The sequence below is a fragment of the Erpetoichthys calabaricus genome, chromosome 2 (assembly GCF_900747795.2).
Source record: "Erpetoichthys calabaricus chromosome 2, fErpCal1.3, whole genome shotgun sequence".
NCBI lineage: Eukaryota > Metazoa > Chordata > Cladistia > Polypteriformes > Polypteridae > Erpetoichthys > Erpetoichthys calabaricus.
This window is the reverse complement of record NC_041395.2, coordinates 108976518-108983116: the sequence shown is the minus strand read 5'-3', so window position 1 is coordinate 108983116 and position 6599 is coordinate 108976518.

Genomic DNA, 6599 nt, shown 5'->3' with positions numbered 1-6599 from the left:
AGTTTGTAATTTCTGGATGAATTAAAAAAACTTAGAAACTGGGAAATTACAGCTTTCTTAATTAAGATAGGAATCCAAATAAGAGAATAAATGGATCAATGGGTTGAGACAAAAACCTGCAACCACTGGAGGCCCCCAAGACTGGACTTGAGAACCACTTGTCTATAGGTTACTAAATAATACCAACTGTGGGTTTATGAGTTTGCCAAACTTTCTCATCTTATCTCAACCTCTTCTCCTAGTGAGAGTCGTGACAGCAGCCAGCCAGACAGGTCAGCTTAGACTTCTTGGTCCTCAGCTACAGCTTCCAGCTCTTCCTGGGGAATTCTCTGGCATTCTCAAGCCAGCCAAGAGACATAATCCCTCCAGCAAGTTCTGGTTCTGCCGCAAGGGTCTTCATCGATTGGGATGTTCCTGCAGAAGCTTTAGGGGGCCAAGTGGGCAAGGCAAATGGTGAAGGTCAGGTGTGATTTATGCCATTTCAATGGCAGGCATAGGCAGTAAAAACCTAGATAGACTTGCCCAACAAAGCTTTTAGATTTTTTGAACAGGGAACTGCAATAGTTGACAAAAGCAAAACATACATCAGAATTTACTTACACTTTCAAAAAGCCCTTGATACAGTCCCACACCAAAGACTATTTCTAAAACTGGAAGCTGTAGACATCAGAAGTAACCTACAAACAGGATCTTAAGTTGGTTAAACATCAGGAGACAAAGAGTACAGATGAGAGAAGAATGGGCCATGTAGAATGAGGTCATCAGTGTGGTGCATCTGGGGTCTTTCCTGGATCCGTTACTTTTTCTGAGCTAGTTTCTGAGCTGGAAAGTATTCACAGCGCACCACTTTTTCCACATTTTGTTATGTTACAGTCTTATTCCAAAATGGATTCAATTCATTTTTTTCCTCAGAATTCTACACTCAACATCCCATAATGACAACGTGAAAAAAGTTTACTTGAGATTTTTATAAATTTATTAAAAATAAAAAAATTGAGAAAGCACATGTACATAAGTATTCACAGCCTTTGCCATGAAGCTCAAAATTGAGCTCAGGTGCATCCTGTTTCCCCTGATCATCCTTGAGATGTTTCTGCAGCTTAATTGGGTCCACCTGTGGTAAATTCAGTTGATTGGACATGATTTGGAAAGGCACACACCTGTCTATATAAGGTCCCACAGTTGACAGTTCATGTCAGAGCACAAACCAAGCATGAAGTCAAAGAAATTGTCTGTAGACCTCCGAGACAGGATTGTCTCAAGGCACAAATCTGGGGAAGGTTACAGAAAGATTTCTGCTGCTTTTGAAGGTCCCAATGAGCACAGTGGCCTCCATCATCCGTAAGTGGAAGAAGTTTGAAACCACCAGGACTCTTCCTAGAGCTGGCCGGTCATCTAAACTGAGCGATCGGGGGAGAAGGTCCTTAGTCAGGGAGGTGACCAAGAACCCAATGGTCACTCTGTCAGAGCTCCAGAGGTCCTCTGTGGAGAGAGGAGAACCTTCCAGATGGGCAACCATCTCTGCAGCAATCCACCAATCAGGCCTGTATGGTAGAGTGGCCAGACGGAAGCCACTCCTTAGTAAAAGGCACATGGCAGCCTGCCTGGAGTTTGTCAAAAGGCACCTGAAGGACTCTCAGACCATGAGAAAGAAAATGATTGAACTCTTTGGTGTGAATGCCAGGCATCACGTTTGGAGGAAACCAGGCACCGCTCATCACCAGGCCAATACCATCCCTACAGTGAAGCATGGTGGTGGCAGCATCATGCTGTGGGGATGTTTTTCAGCGGCCGGGACTGGGAGACTAGTCAGGATAAAGGGAAAAATGACTGCAGCAATGTACAGAGACATCCTGGATGAAAACCTGCTCCAGAGCGCTCTTGACCTCAGACTGGGGCGACGGTTCATCTTTCAGCAGGACAACAACTCTAAGCACACAGCCAAGTGGCTTCAGGACAACTCTGTGAATGTCCTTGAGTGGCCCAGCCAGAGCCCAGACTTGAATCTGATTGAACATCTCTGGAGAGATCTTAAAATGGCTGTGCACCAACGCTTCCCATCCAACCTGATGGATTTTGATAGGTGCTGCAAAGAGGAATGGGCGAAACTGGCCAAGGATAGGTGTGCCAAGCTTGTGGCATCATATTCAAAAAGACTTGAGGCTGTAATTGCTGCCAAAGGTGCATCGACAAAGTATTGAGCAAAGGCTGTGAATACTTATGTACATGTGATTTCTCAGTTTTTTTATTTTTAATAAATTTGCAAAAACCTTCATGTAAACTTTTTTCACATTGTCATCCTGGGGTGTTGTGTGTAGAATTCTGAGGAAAAAAATGAATTTAATCCATTTTAGAATAAGGCTGTAACATAACAAAATGTGGAAGAAGTGCTGTGAATACTTTCTGGATGCACTGTATATTAATGACATAGATTTCAGTATACTGTACTTGGAACACGTGTGGAATTCTCAGATGCTCCTAAACTTGGAAGAAAGGCAGACACTGAGGAGGCAGCAAAAAGAATTCATGAACTGGGCAAACACTTGGAAAATTCAGTTTAATGTTGAAAAGTGCAAAGTGCTACATGTAGGCAAAAAGAACAATTATAAATACAAGATGGCAGACACTGTCTTAAAGGAAGCAACGTCTGAAAAAGATTTAAAAGTTTATGTTGACATAACATTCTCATCATCAAAGCAATGTACAGAAGCAATTAAAAAGGCAAATAAAAATTTAGGTCATATCGTAAAAACTGTTGAATATAAATCAAGTGTGTGAGGAAATAATTTAGAGGTAACAATAGTTAAGTATTTTGGTTTGCAGTGTACATTGATATAATAATTGGTTTTGGAAAACTACTGAGATGGTCAGGTAAACTAGGGATGTACCAGACGGTTGATGTAATATACAAAATATACCAGGAAATGACTAGGAGATCAGCAGATGTCCTGTAAACAACAAGATTGGAAAGTTGTCACATACACAGAAGTTTCAAGGCTAAAAGCTAAACTTAAAGATTTAAGAAGAACAAGAGTATAACAAAAGTAGACTTTTATTTTCTAAGTTATCTGATGTGTAAACCAACAAACCAACCAGAGTAAAATGTATGCAGTGATTGATAATTGTATCCAAATTCAGTAGTTTATAAAATGAACCTCTACCCTTTGTTTCTTTGATCACTCTGTAATAGACTGCTGTGAAGGATGCTCCCTGTTCAGTTTTTACTGAAGAGTAAATGATGCAATGGACAAGTTTTTCTCCTGCCTGATTATTGACTTAAAAAAGGTTTTATCATACTTGTCCCAGTAGAGGATAGATTTCTTTCTTTAGTTAAAATGTCGATTTCTACCACAAGGGACATTATACTCAGAATATATAATGCACTAGTGAGACTGCGACTGGAGTACTGTGTGCACTTCTGGCCACCACACTATAACAGACTCAGAGAATTAAAAGTGTTTAGTCCCAAGCAGAGGAGACAGTGTGGGAACCTAATCCAGGTCTTCAAAATCATCAAAGGCATTGATAAAGTAGATCCAGCAAAATTCTTTTAACTAAACAGTAAATCACATACTTGAGGACATCAATGGAAATTAAGGAGAAGTACATTTAGGATTGAAGCCAGGAAGCACTTCTTTATGCAAAGAGTTATGGGAATTTGGAACAAACTACCGCGTCACATAGTTGAAACAGAAACTTTGACAACCTTTAAGAAGTATCAGGATGAGAGATTTGAACCACTTAACTATTAGCTAAACATACGATCTTGATGGTCTGAATGGTCTCCTCTTGTTTGTCAAATTTCTTATGTTCTTAAGGAGTAATTTAAACACTGACAATATAACCTTGTTGCTAGATATAAAATAATGCAACAATGACCTGACCAGAGAAAGCTTCAGTGTGGTGGAAGAGACCATACAAAAGTTAAGAGTAAGTTAACTGACTTGTTAAACAGCTGGGGTTTACATGCATTTAAGGAAAGGTTGGAATGATCTAATGGAAAAAAAAATGGGAGCAACCTGTGTTAAAGGTTTTGTGAGGTGAGAGCACAACAAAAATTGGTGGCAGCAGTAGGCTGGGCTGGAGTGCCTGTTCCTTAGAGCTGTGGTTCTCAGCGTTCAGTCCTCAGGCCCCCTGTGACTGCAGGTTTCTGTTCCAACCAGTTTCTCAATCAGTCAGTCATTGTTGCCTTTAATTGATCCCATTGTCTACTGTAATTAGCTCACCCATTTTCTCCTTATATTTTGCATTTCGAAAAGCACAGTATTTGAGATTTATACTTAGAGGAAATTAAAGGGTAAGTTTGGCATTTTGGGGGTTGGTGGCAGGATTGTCATTCCAGCCACTGTAACATAATATACCTCACACTGTTCAGTATGGTGCTTAGGTGTCACCTATTGCACGACTGCCCTCGAATCCCAATCCAGGTGGTTTGTTGTATGGTGGGTGCAGCAACATGCTGTAATTAGCACATGCTCCCAACCTCTCGCTTTGCTGTTTTTCAAGTCGAAATGATGTACAAACATGGTACATATATATATATATATATTTGCCACTGAAAATTGTGTCCTAAAGTTAAGTGCTTTACATTTTAAAAATATATCACCTTCACTGGTGTTTTAAAATAGAGGCTAATGGGGCATGAGGCACCACTAGAAAGTGGGAAAAATGGCTTACTTAATTGAGGTAGGAGTCAAATTAAGAGAAGAGTGGGTTGGGACAAAAACTGGGACCCACAGGGGGCTTTGAAGATTGACTTTTGAGAACTACCGCCCTAGAGTAACAATGCAGGATGTTGCTGAGCTTGGCCCAAATGAAAGTTTTTTTGTAAACAGCTCGATATTCCACTCCATCCTGAAAGTGAAATGTGAAGGTAGCATAGATGCAGGGTTTTTTGGTCATCAATAAGAGAGAAACAAATGGAGATAACTGCTCAGAAGGGACACAGTGAATACACAGTGAATAAAGAGCCAGAGAAGACAATGCACAATATGGGGGGCATGGTGCTTAACACTGTCCTGTCACAGCTCCAGGGCCCTGGGCTTATGGGCTTTAATCCTGGCATGGTCTGAGTTTAGGTGGTCTCTGGTTGTTTTTAGTGATTTTGTTTCCCAAATCCACACAAAGGTTGGTGTCCTGGGTGTGCCTGTGCTTTTCTTCATTGGTTCAAGTGTCATTTCAGTGTCAGTCTTGGCAGCTGTGGTGATGAACTAAATAGCTCCCCAGCATTAATTCTGGTCCTTACTATTCTGTATCTGTACATTCTTTGGCCATTTTAGGCTGCAATTTAGATTAGTGAAAGAAGCGAAAAGAGCAGAGCAAAATATGAAGACTGACCCTGAAAATATGAAGTGGTTGAAGACATTATCCACATTTGGCAGAAAAGATGCGGATATCACATTCTTCAGAAGCAAAGCACAGCATTGGCATTCTCCACGTGAACCCTTTTATCCACTATCCCATTATGAATACATTTTTTGATGGTAAAACCAAGCAAATGCTGAATGGAACCATTTTCCTATTTAGAAAACCAGGTATCAGATCAAAGGAGTGATACTTGCTGCCGTTTTTTTTTTTTTTTTTTTTTAATCACGCTTTGGGCAAATGGCACTAACCGTTATGTGTCAAGCTCAGTTTATCATCTCTGTTTGATCTGTGCCATTTTACTGTGATCTCCAAGCTTGTCCTCCTTCCACTTGCCCCAGCATGTCCTTTCTGCATGGCACCACCTAGCTGACTTTCACTTTCCAGCTTGTCTTTACTCTTTTATGTTGATTTAGCTGACATTTTTATCTGAAGCATCACACTGCACACAATTATTTGCACATTTCTTCACACTGAAGCCCTGGCAGGTGAAGTGACTCGCCCAGGGCCACGCACTGAGTCACTAGTGGGGACTGAGTTTGCGCACTTGCTCTCTACTACCTGCACCTTGTTCTCCATTTCTGCTTGCTTGATAACATGTCCCGTTTGCCAGAGCGCACCCAGCTCACAATGACATGACCTTTCTGTCCACTCTCTCCAGCTTTGTTCTCGCGCTGTCATTTCTACTTCATATCTTCGAGCATGACCCATCTGCATGAGACCTCCCGAGTCTCTGTCCTTTTAGCTTCATCGTTCCCAGTCAAACTTCCAGATCGTCCTCCATGCATCTCGGTTTTCCAGCTTTCAGTAAAGATTTGTCTGCATGATTTCTCCCAGCTCATGTTAGCTTCCCAGCCTATCCAGTCTGTTTCATGTTCTCCAGATCACACTCCCTTTTCAGTGTGTTTTCTCGGTTTTAACTCCTCCTCCCTCGAGAGTTTGTCATGGTTACCCAACTTCCCCCTTGGCACATTCACCCATGTGTATTAGCCTGCCCCAACTACTTTCTTCAGGGAAAAATAAAAGTTTTACACATTAAATGACTGATTGCAGGTTTCTTCCAAATATCTCACATTTGCAGAATAACTGTGAACTGAATCTTCATGGGTGTTTCTATTAAAGATCATTTAAACTGATACATACATTTATATCTAAATGGTGTTAGGACCTTTCAGTATTCAAACATTTGGCACTTTCTGTTTGTGAAGAGAACAACATCCATATTACTAACCGAG